Genomic DNA, 18,206 nt, shown 5'->3' on the forward strand with positions numbered 1-18,206 from the left:
GTTACCAATCAATTTGTTACACTGTAAAGGATTTATGGTGTCCTGTTAGGACATGCAGCTGCTAGGCTGACTCAAAGATTTATCCATTTGTAACAATTATGTAACAGTTATATACATGTTACTGGTATTACATAGAAATAGTATGACACAGGCCAGCAGTCCCATGTGTCTAGATTCCACAATAGGAGATTTTCTTTGTCTTATAAACTGCTGGAACACACAGCTGCTAGACTGACTTCAAATATATATATTACTTTGTAACAGTCTTATAGTAAAGAGACTGTTACACACTGTCATTTAGTTATCTCAAGGTTAGCAGATTCTATGTGAGGATAGTGTTCTGTTAGAACATGCAGCTGCTAGGCTGACTCATAGAAAATGTATCCATTTGTAACAAATGCCACATACAGCATTAAATTAATATCTATAGCAGCCCATGTGACATCTCTACTCTTATCATAATTGTCTGGTTATTGCCAATCTGGACAGCAGGAGTGATATATATTCACTAGTCCCAATATCCCATCATATAAATATACCCACACTGATATACTTTCTTATCAAGAGTTATTAGTAGCTATCTGTATGCACTTTAGACATTGTAATTGCTAAGTGACATCATATCTAGTGTATTCCTTTCTTATAGCTCAGCTTCTATTCCCTATTAGTGGAGACTAACAGCTAACATCATAATCATATATTTTTGTTTTATAACATTTCACATGAGTCAAATACACGCGGACACGCCGTGCCCTACACATGTGTTTCACTGCATCTATGGCAACTTACATTAAAGCTAACAAGAAAGCACACTCGTTCTGTCTTTAAACTGATAAAAGAAACCCCAATAATATGGGGCATGCAAAAATTGAGATAAAACTCAGTTTTGCTCCTCTCCACGGAAATCTTTAATAAAAGGCGAAATATTTGTTAGTTCTGAAGAGAAACCAGAGCATGACCAAGATTCCACCTGTCGCCTGAGTGCCATGCCAGCAGTTCTCATTGAGCTCAAAGTGAGCACCCAATTTGAAAGAAAGAAAGCAGATTTCTCACCAGGCTTCCCCTAGCTATAAACATGGTTTGTACTCTTTTCCATGTGTTCCCAGATCTTTCAAGCAATTAGTATAGTCAAGAAAGTTCTGTTTGAAAAGAAACAAACATTTACTGTCATTTCTATGCAAATGAGCTTACATTAAAGCACACTCGTTCTATCTTTAAACAGATAAAATAAAACCCCAATAAGATGGGGCATGCAAAATTTGAGATAAAACTCAGTTTTGCTCCTCTCCACGGAAATCTTTAGTAAAAGGCGAAAGATTTGTTCGTTCTGAAGAGAAACCAGAGCATGACCAAGATTCCACCTGTCGCCTGAGTGCCATGCCAGCAGTCCTCATTCAGCTCAAAGTGAGCACCCAATTTGAAAGAAAGAAAGCAGATTTCTCACCAGGCTTCCCCTTGCTATAAGCATGGTTTGTACTCTTTTCCATGTGCTCCCAGATCTTTCAAGCAAGTAGCATGGTCAAGAAAGTTCTGTTTGAAAAGAAACAGACATTTACTATCATTGTTATACAAATAAACTTACATTAAAGCCAACAAGAAAGCACACTCGTTCTGTCTTTAAACTGATAAAAGAAACCCCAATAATATGGGGCATGCAAAAATTGAGATAAAACTCAGTTTTGCTCCTCTCCACGGAAATCTTTAATAAAAGGCGAAAGATTTGTTCATTCTGAAGAGAAACCAGAGCATGACCAAGATTCCACCTGTCGCCTGAGTGCCATGCCAGCAGTCCTCATTCAGATCAAAGTGAGCGCCCAATTTGAAAGAAAGCAGATTTCTCACCTGGCTTCTCCTTGCTATAAGCATGGTTTGTACTGTATTCCATGTGCTCCCAGATCTTTCAAGCAAGTAGCATGGTCAAGAAAGTTCTGTTTGAAAAGAAACAAACATTTACTGTAATTTCTATGCAAATGAGCTTTCATTAAAGCACACTCATTCTATCTTTAAACCGATAAAAGAAAATCCAAAAAGATGGGGCATGCAAAAATTGAGGTAAAACTCAGTTTTGCTCCTCTCCACGGAAATCTTTAGTAAAAGGCGAAAGATTTGTTCGTTCTGAAGAGAAACCAGAGCATGACCAAGATTTTCATCTGAAAATATGTGTTCTCCCTGCAGTTGTTGTCCCCAGATGAGAGTTCCCTTGTGCTGCCTCAGTTGAATCTCCTTTACTTGACAGAGATGTGCCTGAGCAGCGGCCCTCCCCAGCCCTATCCCAAATCATACTTATTTTGCATAGGAGATACCATGGTCATGAAGATTGTTCTCCCAGGGTGAGGTTCATTCATTGCATTCTGGGTATGCTGACCCCTGTGATTTCCCCAAATGTGGGAAACTCGACTGCATTATTTGTGGTAGTGGGGGACTGTGTTTGTGCTTTCCTCTGGTCAGCTCTGGTAAAAGTCAGATTTCTTTGTCTCAGATCTTCCTCTAGCCTTGTTCTTCTTTCGAGAGTTCCCTTGTGCTGCCTCAGTTGGATCTCCTTCACTTGACAGGGGGTGCCCGAGCAGCAATCCTCCACAGCTCTAGCCCAACTCCTACTTACCTGCCAGGTGAGATACTATGATCTTCACTGTTAGGGCAATCAGGATGTGGAATTCCCTGCCAGGGAAGGTGGTAATGGCGGACTCTGTAATTGGATTTAAAAAAGGAATGGATACATTTCTGAATGAAAAAGCTATCTAAGGTTATAATACTTAAAATATCAACATGGTTAATCCGGGGGTAACATGAGTTATAGTAGCTAACTAGTCATAAAACATTATTCAGCAAGTATGTAGAATCATCACAACTTAAAACAGGTTGAACACGATGGGCAATTTGCCTCTATTCAACCTCAAAAACTATGTTACTATATGTTACTATATTACTATGTTACTGTAGTATACAGAAAACCAAAATGCAATGAACAGTGATAGTGAGCACTGATGAGGATACTAGAACTGACACTGAGCAGCAAGATGCAGCACTGGACTATTAGTAATGTACTGTAGTATGCTGAGCACCACAATGCAGCACAAGACAATGAGCAGTGATACTGAGCACTGATGAGGATACTACTGAGAACTGACACTGAGCAGGAGAGACACACTACTAGTATTACTGAGCAGCAATAAGTAACCACTGATACTGAGCACTGATATTGAGATTTCCACTGAGAGAACATAGCCACGCCCATTCCGCTCTCTCTTCAAAGCACGAGTAAAAATGGCGGCAACAAGCAGCTCTTTATATGGAATCCGAATCTCGCGAGAATCCGACAGCGGGATGATGACATTTTCCCTTGTTCAGGTTTTCCGAGTCAGGCGGGAACAACCGAGCCTGCCTCGGACCAGTGTAAACAACGTGGAGTTCGTGGGGAATTCGGTTCTCGGAGAACCGAACCCGCTCCTCTCTACCTTATACCCATCAATTTTTTTATTTTCAATCTAAGCCCCTGCAGTTTTCTGTAAGCATCTGCTTCGCTATGATGATCAACAAGTCACAAGGGCAAACACTCAGGGCTTGAGGCGTAGATCTTAGGACCAGCTGCTACAAGCATGGCAGAGGTGTCACTATCACTGGTGACACCCAGAGAGGTGGCGAGGGAGATTGTAATGCAGTGCGCGCAGATAAGCAGCGCAATGGTAAAAAGGAGGCATGGTTTCATAGGTAGGGGCGTGGCCTGGTGGCCTGAATCTACATTTTGTTGCTCCGGGTGTCCCGGGGGTTGGGGGCTGCACCCGGGGACTAGTGTGTGAGCAGTGCTGGCTCCTGCACAGTGAAAGGGCATGGCCACCCAGCATGACGCCTCCCTTCTTGACCATGCTGTAATTGCAGTCGCACTGCAGTTCAGCGTGATCATAAAAAATGGTGTAGCCTCCTGCTGGTGCAGACTGTATGTGCGCGCAGGAAGCCGCCACCATTTTTGTGATCACAGCGGCTGAATGTGATGTCATACAGCCGCTGTGACCACGCCCCCTGTGTCTCCTCCGTTGCAGACCCCATTTTGAAGCCTTGCCCCCGCACCGCTCCATCCCTGACTTGGAAATGGAGTGTTGCTGACCCACCTTTCCCCCCCCCGCCCCGATTGACAGGCAGAGGCGATCGCATTCTCTGCGGGGTGCCGCAGAAAATGCAGGCACATGCGTATGCTCTTAGCAATTTTTGCAGTTGGATCGCTTATTGTGATTGCAATCCAACCTGAATCAGGCCCTATTACCTATCACAATGCGCTGCGGGCAGTACAAAATTGGGTTAATATAGGAGAAAAACCCCCAGACCTGTGCTCCTTAACTGTACCTGGTGGCTAGTGGAGCGGCTGCCCAGTAATCAGTGTCCACGCCAGTGCGCACACGGTCCACCCCCTACGGCCACGCTCCCCTTCATCAGCGGCCTCGTGATCCGGAAGGGTGGTGTGTGTGTGACTGACCTTAGGATGAAACCGGACCCTCCGCTGCAGTGACCCAGCAACCAGGGCACGGGAGTATACAGCGCCGCTGGGAGTGATGAAGCTGCAGTAAAGATGTCTATTAGACCTAGCCTGCTGCAGCCCTTGTAGATTCTCATAAAACAAGTTCTTCTTTTCTTGTCAAAATTTATAGCTAAGAATAGGCTGCCTGAGGCAGGCCCCTGTTAAGTGGCCTGCTACTGAAGGCACCAACTACAAACTGAGCTCCCTGTTCATGGAAGCGGGGTTATAGAGGAGAATGCACTGAGCATCTTGGGAACAGTCAAAAGCTTTGAGCCGGTTGGTGCCTCAGATCAAGATCCTACTCTACACCCCAATGTGAATCCTTGTGGAGTCCAGTGTACCCCACAGAAGAAATTAATGTGTCACACCCATTGGCAGCAACCTTAGAATAGCTGCTGACGGGCACAATTGAGAAAGGAAGGGGGGGGGGGACATTTGAATCCAGCACATAAATGCAATTCAAATATGTAATTTGTACCTTCCTATTTTAAAATATAATGGATGTACCTCACCCTGTGATAACAATCTTCATGATCAAGAGATCTCATATGCAAAATAAGTATGAGTTGGGATAGGGCTGGGGAGGGTGGCTGCTCGGGCAGCCCCTCCCCCGTCAAGTTAAGGAGATTCAACTGAGGAAGCACAAGGGAACTCTCGTCTGGGGACAACAACTGCAGGGAGACCACATCTTTTCAGATGAACATGGGAGGGCGGAAGGCTGCCTAATACTGAAGCACCATCAAATATCAAACCATATGCAACATCTAGTACAAGCCTTCCTGGGGGAAGGTCTGCAGCAGACGGATTTGCATACAGTGATGTTATTCAAGCAGTGGGCCAAAGTTGGCTGGAACCCTCATCTGCATATGAAAAGAGAAAAGGGGCGTGCAGGGCATGGCGGCCTTTTGCAGTGCTTGGATGACCCCTAGTTCTCATTAAACACCCCCACCCTCCTTTGGTGTGGGGCTCATGTTGGCCATGCCCCATCCCCTGAAGCATTCAAGCTGATTTCTTGCAGCAGCTGGGCACTGTAACAGCTCCAGAGCTGTTCTGTAAGGCAAGTAAAAGGGTGTGGGCCCTGCAGCACCACCTGTAGTTTGCATTGTGCGTTGGAAGGCACAAAGTAAGCAGACGGGAGGAGAAGTCAGGATAGTGCGCAAGGGCATCCTTTTCTCTTAGTCCGTAGAGGATGCTGGGGTCACATTAAGAACCATGGGGTATAGACGGGATCCGCAAGAGACATGGGCACTTTAAGACTATCAAAGGGTGTGAACTGGCTCCTCCCTCTATGCCCCTCCTCCAGACTCCAGTTATAGGAACTGTGCCCATGGAGACGGACATTTCGAGGAAAGGATTTATTGTTAAACTAAGGTGAGCATCTTACCAGCTCACACCTTAAGCATGCCGCAGAACGTGGCATTCAACAGAACACAAGCCAACGGCATGAACAATTGCAGCAAAAAGCTGACCAGAACCATAACACAACATGTGTATAACCACAAGTAATAACTGCAGACACAGTATGGACTGGGACGGGTGCCCAGCATCCTCTACAGACTAAGAGAAAAGGATTTACCGGTAGGTATTAAAATCCTATTTTCTCATACGACCTAGAGGATGCTGGGGTCACATTAAGAACCATGGGGTTATACCAAAGCTCTTGAACGGGTGGAAGAGTGCGTACGACTCTGCAGCACCGAATGACCCAACTTGAAGTTATCATTGGCCAAGGTATCAAACTTGTAAAATTTAGCAAAAGTGTTTACTAAATAGCTGCTCGGCAAAGTTGCAATGCCGAGACTCCCCGACCAGCTGCCCAGGATGAACCCACCTTTCTAGTAGAATGGGTCTTCACCTAATTCAGTAACGGCAATCCTGCCATGGAATGAGCATGCTGAATCTTACCACAGATCCAGCGCATAATGGTCTACATGGAAGCAGGACACCCAATCCTGTTGGGAGCATACAGGACAAACAGAGCCTCTGTTTTCCTAATCTGAACCGTTCTGGTGACATAAATTTTCAAAGTTCTGACCACAGCCAGAGACTTTGACTCAACGAAGGTGTCAGTGGCCAAAGGCACCATGTGGAAAGATGAACCACCTTCGGCAGAAATTGTTGACGTGTCCTCAATTCTGCTCTATCTTCATGAAAGATCAAATAAAGGCTCTTGTGATACTGCATGGTTTGTACTGTTTTCCATGTGCTCCCAGATCTTTCAAGCAAGTAGCATGGTCAAGAAAGTTCTGTTTGAAAAGAAACAAACATTTACTGTCATTGTTATGCAAATAAACTTACATTAAAGCTAACAAGAAAGCAATCTCGTTCTGTCTTTAAACTGATAAAAGAAACCCCAATAATATGGGCATACCTCCCAACTTTGTCGGCTCGCAAAGAGGGACACACGCGCGGCGAAGTCGCGCGCGCTCCCAAAAAGGGTGTGGCCTAAGTAAAAGGGGGCGTGGCTTCGCGGGAGGACCCGCGATCGCGAGTCACGCCCCCGTTTTCGGCACTGAGCGGGCATGCCCAGCGCTCTGTGAGCCGCTGGCATGCCACCTCTCCCTCTGACTTCAGTGAATAGACGCTGTGCGCATGCGCACAGCGTCTATTCACCGCTGCTCTGCTAAGCAGGGCAGCGACAGACAGAGCCTCCCAATTGTCCTCCCCACCGCGGGACACTGCGGCCCGCAGGTGGGACAGCGGGACAGTCCCCAAAAAACGGGACTGTCCCGCGAAAATCGGGACAGTTGGGAGGTATGATATGGGGCATGCAAAAATTGAGATAAAACTCAGTTTTGCTCCTCTCCACGGAAATCTTTAGTAAAAGGCGAAAGATTTGTTTGTTCTGAAGAGAAACCAGAGCATGACCAAGATTCCACCTGTCGCCTGAGTGCCATGCCAGCAGTCCTCATTCAGCTCAAAGTGAGCACCCAATTTGAAAGAAAGAAAGCAGATTTCTCACCAGGCTTCCCCTTGCTATAAGCATGGTTTGTACTCTTTTCCATGTGCTCCCAGATCTTTCAAGCAATTAGTATGGTCAAGAAAGTTCTGCTTGAAAAGAAACAGACATTTATTGTCATTGTTATGCAAATAAACTTACATTAAAGCTAACAAGAAAGCACACTCGTTCTGTCTTTAAACTGATAAAAGAAACCCCAATAATATGGGGCATGCAAAAATTGAGATAAAATTCAGTTTTGCTCCTCTCCACGGATAATCTTTAATAAAAGGCGAAAGATTTGTTCGTTCTGAAGAGAAACCAGAGCATGACCAAGATTCCACCTGTCGCCTGAGTGCTGTGCCAGCAGTCCTCATTCAGATCAAAGTGAGTGCCCAATTTGAAAGAAAGCAGATTTCTCACCTGGCTTCTCCTTGCTATAAGCATGGTTTGTACTGTATTCCATGTGCTCCCAGATCTTTAAAGCAAGTAGCATGGTCAAGAAAGTTCTGTTTGAACATAAATAAACATTTACTGTCATTTCTATGCAAATGAGCTTACATTAAAGCACACTCATTCTATCTTTAAACCGGTAAAAGAAACCCCAAAAAGATGGGGCATGCAAAAATTGAGATAAAACTCGGTTTTGCTCCTCTCCACGGAAATCTTTAGTAAGAGGCGAAAGATTTGTTCGTTCTGAAGAGAAACCAGAGCATGACCAAGATTTTTATATGAAAATATGTGTTCTCCCTGCAGTTGTTGTCCCCAGATGAGAGTTCCCTTGTGCTGCCTCAGCTGAATCTCCTTTACTTGACAGAGATGTGCCTGAGCAGCGGCCCTCCCCAGCCCTATCCCAAATCATACTTATTTTGCATAGGCGATACCATGGTCATGAAGATTGTTCTCCCAGGGTGAGGTTCATTCATTGCATTCTGGGTATGCTGACCCCTGTGATTTCCCCAAATGTGGGAAACTCGACTGCATTATTTGTGGTAGTGGGGGACTGTGTTTGTGCTTTCCTCTGGTCAGCTCTGGTAAAAGTCAGATTTATTTGTCTCAGATCTTCCTCTAGCCTTGTTCTTCTTTCGAGAGTTCCCTTGTGCTGCCTCAGTTGGATCTCTTTCACTTGACAGGGGGGTGCCCGAGTAGCGACCCTCCCCAGCTCTAGCCCAACTCCTACTTACCTGCCAGGTGAGATACTATGATCATGAAGGTGCTTCTCCCAGGGCAAGGCTCACCCATTGCACTCTGGGTGTGGTGCCCCTGCGATTTCCCCAAATGTGGGAAGCTTGACTGCATAATTTGTGTTTCCCCTGGTCGGCTCTCGTATAATTCAGATCTCTTTGTCTCAGGTCTCTCTCCAGCCTAGTTTGCTGTCTGTTTCCACTTCTTTTTTCATGAGCCCCTCCCTTTTATACCCTTGTGCACTATCCTGACTTCTCCTCTTGTCTGCTTACTTTGTGCCTTCCAATGCACAATGCAAACTACTGGTAGTGCTGCAGGGCCCACACCCTTTTACTTGCCGTACAGAGCAGCTCTGGAGCTGTTACAGTGCCCAGCTGCTGCAAGAAATCAGCTTGAATGCTTCAGGGGCTGGGGCATAGCCAACATGAGCCCCACACCGAAGGAGGGTGGAGGTGTTTAATGCGAACTAGGGGTCATCCAAGCGCCGCAAAAGGCCGCTATGCCCTGCACGCCCCTTTTCTCTTTTCATATGCAGACGAGGGTTGAAGCCAACTTTGACCCACTGCTTGGATGACATCACCGTATGCAAATCCATCTGCTGCAGGCCTTCCCCCAGGAATGCTTGCACTAGTTGTTGCATTTGGTTTGTTGTTTGGGGGTGCTTCATTATTAGGCAGCCTTCTGCCCTCCCATGTTCATCTGAAAATATGTGTTCTCCCTGCAGTTGTCCCCAGATGAGAGTTCCCTTGTGCTGCCTCAGTTGAATCTCCTTTACTTGACAGAGATGTGCCTGAGCAGCGGCCCTCCCCAGCCCTATCCCAAATCATACTTATTTTGCATAGGAGATACCATGGTCATGAAGATTGTTCTCCCAGGGTGAGGTTCATTCATTGCATTCTGGGTATGCTGACCCCTGTGATTTCCCCAAATGTGGGAAACTCGACTGCATTATTTGTGGTAGTGGGGGACTGTGTTTGTGCTTTCCTCTGGTCAGCTCTGGTAAAAGTCAGATTTATTTGTCTCAGATCTTCCTCTAGCCTTGTTCTTCTTTCGAGAGTTCCCTTGTGCTGCCTCAGTTGAATCTCCTTCACTTGACAGGGGGGTACCCGAGCAGCGACCCTCCCCAGCTCTAGCCCAACTTCTACTTACCTGGCAGGTGAGATACTATGATCATGTAGGTGCTTCTCCCAGGGCAAGGCTCACCCATTGCACTCTGGGTGTGCTGCTCCTGCGATTTCCCCAAATGTGGGAAACTTGACTGCATAATTTGTGTTTCCCCTGGTCGGCTCTCGTATAATTCAGATCTCTTTGTCTCAGGTCTCTCTCCAGCCTAGTTTGCTGTCTGTTTCAACTTCTCTTTTCTTGAGCCGCTCCCTTCTATGCCCTTGCGCACTATCCTGACTTCTCCCGTCTGCTTACTTTGTGCCTTCCAATGCACAATGCAAACTACAGGTAGTGCTGCAGGGCCCACACCCTTTTACTTGCCGTTCAGAGCAGCTCTGGAGCTGTTACAGTGCCCAGCTGCTGCAAGAAATCAGCTTGAATGCTTCAGGGGCTGGGGCATAGCCAACATGAGCCCCACACCGAAGGAGGGTGGAGGTGTTTAATGCGAACTAGGGGTCATCCAAGCGCCGCAAAAGGCCGCCATGCCCTGCACGCCCCTTTTCTCTTTTCATATGCAGACGAGGGTTGAAGCCAACTTTGACCCACTGCTTGGATGACATCACCATATGCAAATCGATCTGCTGCAGGCCTTCCCCCAGGAATGCTTGTACTAGTTGTTGCATTTGGTTTGTTGTTTGGGGGTGCTTCAGTATTAGGCTGCCTTCTGCCCTCCCATGTTTATCTGAAAATATGTGTTCTCCCTGCAGTTGTTGTCCCCAGATGAGAGTTCCCTTGTGCTGCCTCAGTTGAATCTCCTTTACTTGACAGAGATGTGCCTGAGCAGCGGCCCTCCCCAGCCCTATCCCAAATCATACTTATTTTGCATAGGCGATACCATGGTCATGAAGATTGTTCTCCCAGGGTGAGGTTCATTCATTGCATTCTGGGTATGCTGACCCCTGTGATTTCCCCAAATGTGGGAAACTCAACTGCATTATTTGTGGTAGTGGGGGACTGTGTTTGTGCTTTCCTCTGGACAGCTCTGGTAAAAGTCAGATTTATTTGTCTCAGATCTTCCTCTAGCCTTGTTCTTCTTTCGAGAGTTCCCTTGTGCTGCCTCAGTTGGATCTCTTTCACTTGACAGGGGGGTGCCCGAGCAGCGACCCTCCCCAGCTCTAGCCCAACTCCTACTTACTTGCCAGGTGAGATACTATGATCATGAAGGTGCTTCTCCCAGGGCAAGGCTCACCCATTGCACTCTGGGTGTGGTGCCCCTGCGATTTCCCCAAATGTGGGAAGCTTGACTGCATAATTTGTGTTTCCCCTGGTCGGCTCTCGTATAATTCAGATCTCTTTGTCTCAGGTCTCTCTCCAGCCTAGTTTGCTGTCTGTTTCCACTTCTTTTTTCATGAGCCCCTCCCTTTTATACCCTTGTGCACTATCCTGACTTCTCCTCCTGTCTGCTTACTTTGTGCCTTCCAATGCACAATGCAAACTACAGGTAGTGCTGTAGGGCCCACACCCTTTTACTTGCCGTACAGAGCAGCTCTGGAGCTGTTACAGTGCCCAGCTACTGCAAGAAATCAGCTTGAATGCTTCAGGGGCTGGGGCACAGCCAACATGAGCCCCACACCGAAGGAGGGTGGAGGTGTTTAATGTGAACTAGGGGTCATCCAAGCGCCGCAAAAGGCCGCCATGCCCTGCACGCCCCTTTTCTCTTTTCATATGCAGACGAGGGTTGAAGCCAACTTTGACCCACTGCTTGGATGACATCACCGTATGCAAATCCATCTGCTGCAGGCCTTCCCCCAGGAATGCTTGCACTAGTTGTTGCATTTGGTTTGTTGTTTGGGGGTGCTTCAGTATTAGGCAGCCTTCTGCCCTCCCATGTTCATCTGAAAATATGTGTTCTCCCTGCAGTTGTTGTCCCCAGATGAGAGTTCCCTTGTGCTGCCTCAGTTGAATCTCCTTTACTTGACAGAGATGTGCCTGAGCAGCGGCCCTCCCCAGCCCTATCCCAAATCATACTTATTTTGCATAGGAGATACCATGGTCATGAAGATTGTTCTCCCAGGGTGAGGTTCATTCATTGCATTCTGGGTATGCTGACCCCTGTGATTTCCAAAATGTGGGAAACTCGACTGCATTATTTGTGGTAGTGGGGGACTGTGTTTGTGCTTTCCTCTGGTCAGCTCTGGTAAAAGTCAGATTTATTTGTCTCAGATCTTCCTCTAGCCTTGTTCTTCTTTCGAGAGTTTCCTTGTGCTGCCTCAGTTGGATCTCTTTCACTTGACAGAGGGGTGCCCGAGCAGCGACCCTCCCCAGCTCTAGCCCAACTCCTACTTACCTGCCAGGTGAGATACTATGATCATGAAGGTGCTTCTCCCAGGGCAAGGCTCACCCATTGCACTCTGATTTCCCCAAATGTGGGAAGCTTGACTGCATAATTTGTGTTTCCCCTGGTCGGCTCTCGTATAATTCAGATCTCTTTGTCTCAGGTCTCTCTCCAGCCTAGTTTGCTGTCTGTTTCCACTTCTTTTTTCATGAGCCCCTCCCTTTTATACCCTTGTGCACTATCCTGACTTCTCCTCCTGTCTGCTTACTTTGTGCCTTCCAATGCACAATGCAAACTACAGGTAGTGCTGCAGGGCCCACACCCTTTTACTTGCCGTACAGAGCAGCTCTGGAGCTGTTACAGTGCCCAGCTGCTGCAAGAAATCAGCTTGAATGCTTCAGGGGCTGGGGCATAGCCAACATGAGCCCCACACCGAAGGAGGGTGGAGGTGTTTAATGCGAACTAGGGGTCATCCAAGCGCCGCAAAAGGCCGCCATGCCCTGCACGCCCCTTTTCTCTTTTCATATGCAGACGAGGGTTGAAGCCAACTTTGACCCACTGCTTGGATGACATCACCGTATGCAAATCCATCTGCTGCAGGCCTTCCCCCAGGAATGCTTGCACTAGTTGTTGCATTTGGTTTGTTGTTTGGGGGTGCTTCAGTATTAGGCAGCCTTCTGCCCTCCCATGTTCATCTGAAAATATGTGTTCTCCCTGCAGTTGTTGTCCCCAGATGAGAGTTCCCTTGTGCTGCCTCAGTTGAATCTCCTTTACTTGACAGAGATGTGCCTGAGCAGCGGCCCTCCCCAGCCCTATCCCAAATCATACTTATTTTGCATAGGAGATACCATGGTCATGAAGATTGTTCTCCCACGGTGAGGTTCATTCATTGCATTCTGGGTATGCTGACCCCTGTGATTTCCCCAAATGTGGGAAACTCGACTGCTTTATTTGTGGTAGTGGGGGACTGTGTTTGTGCTTTCCTCTGGTCAGCTCTGGTAAAAGTCAGATTTCTTTGTCTCAGATCTTCCTTTAGCCTTGTTCTTCTTTCGAGAGTTCCCTTGTGCTGCCTCAGTTGGATCTCCTTCACTTGACAGGGGGGTACCCGAGCAGCGACCCTCCCCAGCTCTAGCCCAACTTCTACTTACCTGGCAGGTGAGATACTATGATCATGTAGGTGCTTCTCCCAGGGCAAGGCTCACCCATTGCACTCTGGGTGTGCTGCTCCTGCGATTTCCCCAAATGTGGGAAACTTGACTGCATAATTTGTGTTTCCCCTGGTCGGCTCTCGTATAATTCAGATCTCTTTGTCTCAGGTCTCTCTCCAGCCTAGTTTGCTGTCTGTTTCAACTTCTCTTTTCTTGAGCCGCTCCCTTCTATGCCCTTGCACACTATCCTGACTTCTCCCGTCTGCTTACTTTGTGCCTTCCAATGCACAATGCAAACTACAGGTAGTGCTGCAGGGCCCACACCCTTTTACTTGCCGTTCAGAGCAGCTCTGGAGCTGTTACAGTGCCCAGCTGCTGCAATAAATCAGCTTGAATGCTTCAGGGGATGGGGCATGGCCAACATGAGCCCCACACCAAAGGAGGGTGGGGTGTTTAATGCGAACTAGGGGTCATCCAAGCACCGCAAAAGGCCGCCATGCCCTGCACGCCCCTTTTCTCTTTTCATATGCAGATGAGGGTTGAAGCCAACTTTGACCCACTGCTTGGATGACATCACCGTATGCAAATCCGTCTTCTGCAGAACTTCCCCCAGGAATGCTTGCACTAGTTGTTGCATTTGGTTTGTTGTTTGGGGGTGCTTCAGTATTAGGCAGCCTTCTGCCCTCCCATGTTCATCTGAAAATATGTGTTCTCCCTGCAGTTGTTGTCCCCAGATGAGAGTTCCCTTGTGCTGCCTCAGTTGAATCTCCTTTACTTGACAGAGATGTGCATGAGCAGCGGCCCTCCCCAGCCCTATCCCAAATCATACTTATTTTGCATAGGAGATACCATGGTCATGAAGATTACTCTCCCAGGGTGAGGTTCATTCATTGCATTCTGGGTATGCTGACCCCTGTGATTTCCCCAAATGTGGGAAACGCGACTGCTTTATTTGTTGGTAGTGGGGGACTGTGTTTGTGTTTTCCTCTGCTCTCTGGTAAAAGTCAGATTTCTTTGTTTCAGATCTTCCTCTAGCCTTGTTCTTCTTTCGAGAGTTTCCTTGTGCTGCCTCAGTTGGATCTCCTTCACTTGACAGGGGGGTGCCCGAGCAGCGACCCTCCCCAGCTCTAGCCCAACTCCTACTTACCTGCCAGGTGAGATACTATGATCATGAAGGTGCTTCTCCCAGGGCAAGGCTCACCCATTGCACTCTGGGTGTGCTGCCCCTGCGATTTCCCCAAATGTGGGAAACTTGACTGCATAATTTGTGTTTCCCCTGGTCAGGTCTCGTATAATTCAGATCTCTTTGTCTCAGGTCTCTCTCCAGCCTAGTTTGCTGTCTGTTTCCACTTCTCTTTTCTTGAGCCGCTCCCTTCTATGCCCTTGCGCACTATCCTGACTTCTCCTCCTTTCTGCTTACTTTGTGCCTTCCAACGCACAATGCGAACTACAGGTAGTGCTGCAGGGCCCACACCCTTTTACTTGACTTACAGAGCAGCTCTGGAGCTGTTACAGTGCCCAGCTGCTGCAAGAAATCAGCTTGAATGCTTCAGGGGCTGGGGCATAGCCAACATGAGCCCTACACCGAAGGAGGGTGGAGGTGTTTAATGCAAACTAGGGGTCAGCCAAGTGCCGCAAAAGGCCACCATGCCCTGCACGCCCCTTTTCTCTTTTCATATGCAGACGAGGGTTGAAGCCAACTTTGACCCACTGCTTGGATGACATCACCATATGCAAATCTATCTGCTGCAGGCCTTCCCCCAGGAATGCTTGCACTAGTTGTTGCATTTGGTTTGTTGTTTGGGGGTGCTTCAGTATTAGGCAGCCTTCTGCCCTCCCATGTTCATCTGAAAATATGTGTTCTCCCTGCAGTTGTTGTCCCCAGATGAGAGTTCCCTTGTGCTGCCTCAGTTGAATCTCCTTTACTTGACAGAGATGTGCCTGAGCAGCGGCCCTCCCCAGCCATATCCCAAATCATACTTATTTTGCATAGGAGATACCATTGTTATGAAGATTGTTCTCCCAGGGTGCGGTTCATTCATTGCACTCTGGGTATGCTGACCCCTGTGATTTCCCCAAATGTGGGAAACTCGACTGCATTATTTGTGGTAGTGGTGGACTGTGTTTGTGCTTTCCTCTGGTCAGCTCTGGTAAAAGTCAGATTTCTTTGTCTCAGATCTTCCTCTAGCCTTGTTCTTCTTTCGAGAGTTCCTTTGTGCTGCCTCAGTTGGATCTCCTTCACTTGACAGGGGGGTGCCCGAGCAGCGACCCTCCCCAGCTCTAGCCCAACTCCTACTTACCTGCCAGGTGAGATACTATGATCATGAAGGTGCTTCTCCCAGGGCAAGGCTCACCCATTGCACTCTGGGTGTGCTGCTCCTGCAATTTCCCCAAATGTGGGAAACTTGACTGCATAATTTGTGTTTCCCCTGGTCAGGTCTCGTATAATTCAGATCTCTTTGTCTCAGGTCTCTCTCCAGCCTAGTTTGCTGTCTGTTTCCACTTCTCTTTTCTTCAGCAGCTCCCTTCTATGCCCTTGCGCACTATCCTGACTTCTCCTCCTTTCTGCTTACTTTGTGCCTTCCAACGCACAATGCGAACTACAGGTAGTGCTGCAGGGCCCACAACCTTTTACTTGCCTTACAGAGCAGCTCTGGAGCTGTTACAGTGCCCAGCTGCTGCAAGAAATCAGCTTGAATGCTTCAGGGGCTGGGGCATAGCCAACATGAGCCCCACACCGAAGGAGGGTGGAGGTGTTTAATGCAAACTAGGGGTCAGCCAAGTGCCGCAAAAGGCCACCATGCCCTGCACGCCCCTTTTCTCTTTTCATATGCAGACGAGGGTTGAAGCCAACTTTGACCCACTGCTTGGATGACATCACCATATGCAAATCTATCTGCTGCAGGCCTTCCCCCAGGAATGCTTGCACTAGTTGTTGCATTTGGTTTGTTGTTTGGGGGTGCTTCAGTATTAGGCAGCCTTCTGCCCTCCCATGTTCATCTGAAAATATGTGTTCTCCCTGCAGTTGTTGTCCCCAGATGAGAGTTCCCTTGTGCTGCCTCAGTTGAATCTCCTTTACTTGACAGAGATGTGCCTGAGCAGCGGCCCTCCCCAGCCATATCCCAAATCATACTTATTTTGCATAGGAGATACCATTGTTATGAAGATTGTTCTCCCAGGGTGCGGTTCATTCATTGCACTCTGGGTATGCTGACCCCTGTGATTTCCCCAAATGTGGGAAACTCGACTGCATTATTTGTGGTAGTGGTGGACTGTGTTTGTGCTTTCCTCTGGTCAGCTCTGGTAAAAGTCAGATTTCTTTGTCTCAGATCTTCCTCTAGCCTTGTTCTTCTTTCGAGAGTTCCTTTGTGCTGCCTCAGTTGGATCTCCTTCACTTGACAGGGGGGTGTCCGAGCAGCGACCCTCCCCAGCTCTAGCCCAACTCCTACTTACCTGCCAGGTGAGATACTATGATCATGAAGGTGCTTCTCCCAGGGCAAGGCTCACCCATTGCACTCTGGGTGTGCTGCCCCTGCAATTTCCCCAAATGTGGGAAACTTGACTGCATAATTTGTGTTTCCCCTGGTCGGCTCTCGTATAATTCAGATCTCTTTGTCTCAGGTCTCTCTCCAGCCTAGTTTGCTGTCTGTTTCCACTTCTCTTTTCTTGAGCCCCTCCCTTCTATACCCTTGTGCACTATCCTGACTTCTCCTCCCGTCTGCTTACTTTGTGCCTTCCAATGCACAATGCAAACTACAGGTAGTGCTGCAGGGCCCACACCCTTTTACTTGCCTTACAGAGCAGCTCTGGAGCTGTTACAGTGCCCAGCTGCTGCAAGAAATCAGCTTGAATGCTTCATGGGATGGGGCATGGCCAACATGAGCCCCACACCAAAGGAGGGTGGGGGTGTTTAATGCGATCTAGGGGTCATCCAAGCGCCGCAAAAGGCCGCCATGCCCTGCACGCCCCTTTTCTCTTTTCATATGCAGATGAGGGTTGAAGCCAACTTTGACCCACTGCTTGGATAACATCACCATATGCAAATCCATCTGCTGCAGGCCTTCCCCCAGGAATGCTTGCACTAGTTGTTGCATTTGGTTTGTTGTTTGGGGGTGCTTCAGTATTAGGCAGCCTTCTGCCCTCCCATGTTCATCTGAAAATATGTGTTCTCCCTGCAGTTGTTGTCCCCAGATGAGAGTTCCCTTGTGCTGCCTCAGTTGAATTAACTTTACTTGACAGAGATGTGCCTGAGCAGCGGCCCTCCCCAGCCCTATCCCAAATCATACTTATTTTGCATAGGAGACACCATGGTCATGAAGATTGTTCACCCAGGGTGAGGTTCATTCATTGCATTCTGGGTATGCTGACCCCTGTGATTTCCCCAAATGTGGGAAACTCGCCTGCATTATTTGTGGTAGTGGGGGACTGTGTTTGTGTTTTCCGCTGGTCAGCTCTGGTAAAAGTCAGATTTCTTTGTCTCAGATCTTCCTCTAGCCTTGTTCTTCTTTCGAGAGTTCCATTGTGCTGCCTCAGTTGGATCTCCTTCACTTGACAGGGGGGTGCCCGAGCAGCGACCCTCCCCAGCTCTAGCCCAACTCCTACTTACCTGCCAGGTGAGATACTATGATCTTGAAGGTGCTTCTCCCAGGGCAAGGCTCACCCATTGCACTCTGGCTGTGCTGCCCCTGCGATTTCCCCAAATGTGGGAAACTTGACTGCATAATTTGTGTTTCCCCTGGTCGGCTCTCGTATAATTCAGATCTCTTTGTCTCAGGTCTCTCTCCAGCCTAGTTTGCTGTCTGTTTCCACTTCTCTTTTCTTGAGCCGCTCCCTTCTATGCCCTTGCGCACTATCCTGACTTCTCCCGTCTGATTACTTTGTGCCTTCCAACGCACAATGCGAACTACAGGTAGTGCTGCAGGGCCCACACCCTTTTATTTGCCTTACAGAGCAGCTCTGGAGCTGTTACAGTGCCCAGCTGCTGCA

The 18,206-nt window shown here is 48.0% G+C and overlaps 25 non-coding genes across 25 annotated transcripts; 18 read left to right on the forward strand and 7 right to left on the reverse strand.

The window, feature by feature from the left end:
• Positions 1 to 840: 840 nt before the first annotated feature.
• LOC134993098 (U5 spliceosomal RNA) lies at positions 841 to 956 on the reverse strand. Its single transcript, XR_010196986.1, has one exon. It is a non-coding gene; the product is annotated as a U5 spliceosomal RNA (small nuclear RNA).
• Positions 957 to 1,231: 275 nt separating this feature from the next.
• On the reverse strand, positions 1,232 to 1,347 carry LOC134993093 (U5 spliceosomal RNA). Its single transcript, XR_010196981.1, has one exon. It is a non-coding gene; the product is annotated as a U5 spliceosomal RNA (small nuclear RNA).
• A 286-nt stretch (positions 1,348 to 1,633) lies between these two features.
• LOC134993097 (U5 spliceosomal RNA) lies at positions 1,634 to 1,749 on the reverse strand. Its single transcript, XR_010196985.1, has one exon. It is a non-coding gene; the product is annotated as a U5 spliceosomal RNA (small nuclear RNA).
• A 270-nt stretch (positions 1,750 to 2,019) lies between these two features.
• LOC134993096 (U5 spliceosomal RNA) lies at positions 2,020 to 2,135 on the reverse strand. The gene has a single exon (XR_010196984.1). It is a non-coding gene; the product is annotated as a U5 spliceosomal RNA (small nuclear RNA).
• Positions 2,136 to 2,279: 144 nt separating this feature from the next.
• LOC134993110 (U1 spliceosomal RNA) lies at positions 2,280 to 2,443 on the forward strand. Its single transcript, XR_010196998.1, has one exon. It is a non-coding gene; the product is annotated as a U1 spliceosomal RNA (small nuclear RNA).
• A 4,819-nt stretch (positions 2,444 to 7,262) lies between these two features.
• LOC134993100 (U5 spliceosomal RNA) lies at positions 7,263 to 7,375 on the reverse strand. The gene has a single exon (XR_010196988.1). It is a non-coding gene; the product is annotated as a U5 spliceosomal RNA (small nuclear RNA).
• A 286-nt stretch (positions 7,376 to 7,661) lies between these two features.
• LOC134993099 (U5 spliceosomal RNA) lies at positions 7,662 to 7,778 on the reverse strand. The gene has a single exon (XR_010196987.1). It is a non-coding gene; the product is annotated as a U5 spliceosomal RNA (small nuclear RNA).
• A 270-nt stretch (positions 7,779 to 8,048) lies between these two features.
• LOC134993095 (U5 spliceosomal RNA) lies at positions 8,049 to 8,164 on the reverse strand. Its single transcript, XR_010196983.1, has one exon. It is a non-coding gene; the product is annotated as a U5 spliceosomal RNA (small nuclear RNA).
• A 144-nt stretch (positions 8,165 to 8,308) lies between these two features.
• LOC134993103 (U1 spliceosomal RNA) lies at positions 8,309 to 8,472 on the forward strand. Its single transcript, XR_010196991.1, has one exon. It is a non-coding gene; the product is annotated as a U1 spliceosomal RNA (small nuclear RNA).
• Positions 8,473 to 8,624: 152 nt separating this feature from the next.
• Positions 8,625 to 8,787, forward strand: LOC134993148 (U1 spliceosomal RNA). Its single transcript, XR_010197035.1, has one exon. It is a non-coding gene; the product is annotated as a U1 spliceosomal RNA (small nuclear RNA).
• A 671-nt stretch (positions 8,788 to 9,458) lies between these two features.
• On the forward strand, positions 9,459 to 9,622 carry LOC134993122 (U1 spliceosomal RNA). The gene has a single exon (XR_010197010.1). It is a non-coding gene; the product is annotated as a U1 spliceosomal RNA (small nuclear RNA).
• Positions 9,623 to 9,774: 152 nt separating this feature from the next.
• Positions 9,775 to 9,937, forward strand: LOC134993123 (U1 spliceosomal RNA). The gene has a single exon (XR_010197011.1). It is a non-coding gene; the product is annotated as a U1 spliceosomal RNA (small nuclear RNA).
• A 671-nt stretch (positions 9,938 to 10,608) lies between these two features.
• LOC134993101 (U1 spliceosomal RNA) lies at positions 10,609 to 10,772 on the forward strand. The gene has a single exon (XR_010196989.1). It is a non-coding gene; the product is annotated as a U1 spliceosomal RNA (small nuclear RNA).
• A 152-nt stretch (positions 10,773 to 10,924) lies between these two features.
• Positions 10,925 to 11,087, forward strand: LOC134993089 (U1 spliceosomal RNA). Its single transcript, XR_010196978.1, has one exon. It is a non-coding gene; the product is annotated as a U1 spliceosomal RNA (small nuclear RNA).
• Positions 11,088 to 11,761: 674 nt separating this feature from the next.
• On the forward strand, positions 11,762 to 11,924 carry LOC134993107 (U1 spliceosomal RNA). The gene has a single exon (XR_010196995.1). It is a non-coding gene; the product is annotated as a U1 spliceosomal RNA (small nuclear RNA).
• A 972-nt stretch (positions 11,925 to 12,896) lies between these two features.
• LOC134993111 (U1 spliceosomal RNA) lies at positions 12,897 to 13,060 on the forward strand. The gene has a single exon (XR_010196999.1). It is a non-coding gene; the product is annotated as a U1 spliceosomal RNA (small nuclear RNA).
• A 152-nt stretch (positions 13,061 to 13,212) lies between these two features.
• LOC134993124 (U1 spliceosomal RNA) lies at positions 13,213 to 13,375 on the forward strand. Its single transcript, XR_010197012.1, has one exon. It is a non-coding gene; the product is annotated as a U1 spliceosomal RNA (small nuclear RNA).
• A 670-nt stretch (positions 13,376 to 14,045) lies between these two features.
• Positions 14,046 to 14,210, forward strand: LOC134993137 (U1 spliceosomal RNA). The gene has a single exon (XR_010197024.1). It is a non-coding gene; the product is annotated as a U1 spliceosomal RNA (small nuclear RNA).
• Positions 14,211 to 14,359: 149 nt separating this feature from the next.
• LOC134993134 (U1 spliceosomal RNA) lies at positions 14,360 to 14,522 on the forward strand. Its single transcript, XR_010197021.1, has one exon. It is a non-coding gene; the product is annotated as a U1 spliceosomal RNA (small nuclear RNA).
• Positions 14,523 to 15,196: 674 nt separating this feature from the next.
• LOC134993112 (U1 spliceosomal RNA) lies at positions 15,197 to 15,360 on the forward strand. The gene has a single exon (XR_010197000.1). It is a non-coding gene; the product is annotated as a U1 spliceosomal RNA (small nuclear RNA).
• A 152-nt stretch (positions 15,361 to 15,512) lies between these two features.
• Positions 15,513 to 15,675, forward strand: LOC134993129 (U1 spliceosomal RNA). Its single transcript, XR_010197016.1, has one exon. It is a non-coding gene; the product is annotated as a U1 spliceosomal RNA (small nuclear RNA).
• Positions 15,676 to 16,349: 674 nt separating this feature from the next.
• On the forward strand, positions 16,350 to 16,513 carry LOC134993113 (U1 spliceosomal RNA). The gene has a single exon (XR_010197002.1). It is a non-coding gene; the product is annotated as a U1 spliceosomal RNA (small nuclear RNA).
• Positions 16,514 to 16,665: 152 nt separating this feature from the next.
• Positions 16,666 to 16,828, forward strand: LOC134993128 (U1 spliceosomal RNA). Its single transcript, XR_010197015.1, has one exon. It is a non-coding gene; the product is annotated as a U1 spliceosomal RNA (small nuclear RNA).
• Positions 16,829 to 17,502: 674 nt separating this feature from the next.
• Positions 17,503 to 17,666, forward strand: LOC134993120 (U1 spliceosomal RNA). Its single transcript, XR_010197008.1, has one exon. It is a non-coding gene; the product is annotated as a U1 spliceosomal RNA (small nuclear RNA).
• A 152-nt stretch (positions 17,667 to 17,818) lies between these two features.
• Positions 17,819 to 17,981, forward strand: LOC134993147 (U1 spliceosomal RNA). The gene has a single exon (XR_010197034.1). It is a non-coding gene; the product is annotated as a U1 spliceosomal RNA (small nuclear RNA).
• The last annotated feature ends 225 nt before the right edge of the window (positions 17,982 to 18,206 follow it).

The sequence above is a fragment of the Pseudophryne corroboree genome, unplaced genomic scaffold (genome assembly GCF_028390025.1).
Source record: "Pseudophryne corroboree isolate aPseCor3 unplaced genomic scaffold, aPseCor3.hap2 scaffold_1245, whole genome shotgun sequence".
NCBI lineage: Eukaryota > Metazoa > Chordata > Amphibia > Anura > Myobatrachidae > Pseudophryne > Pseudophryne corroboree.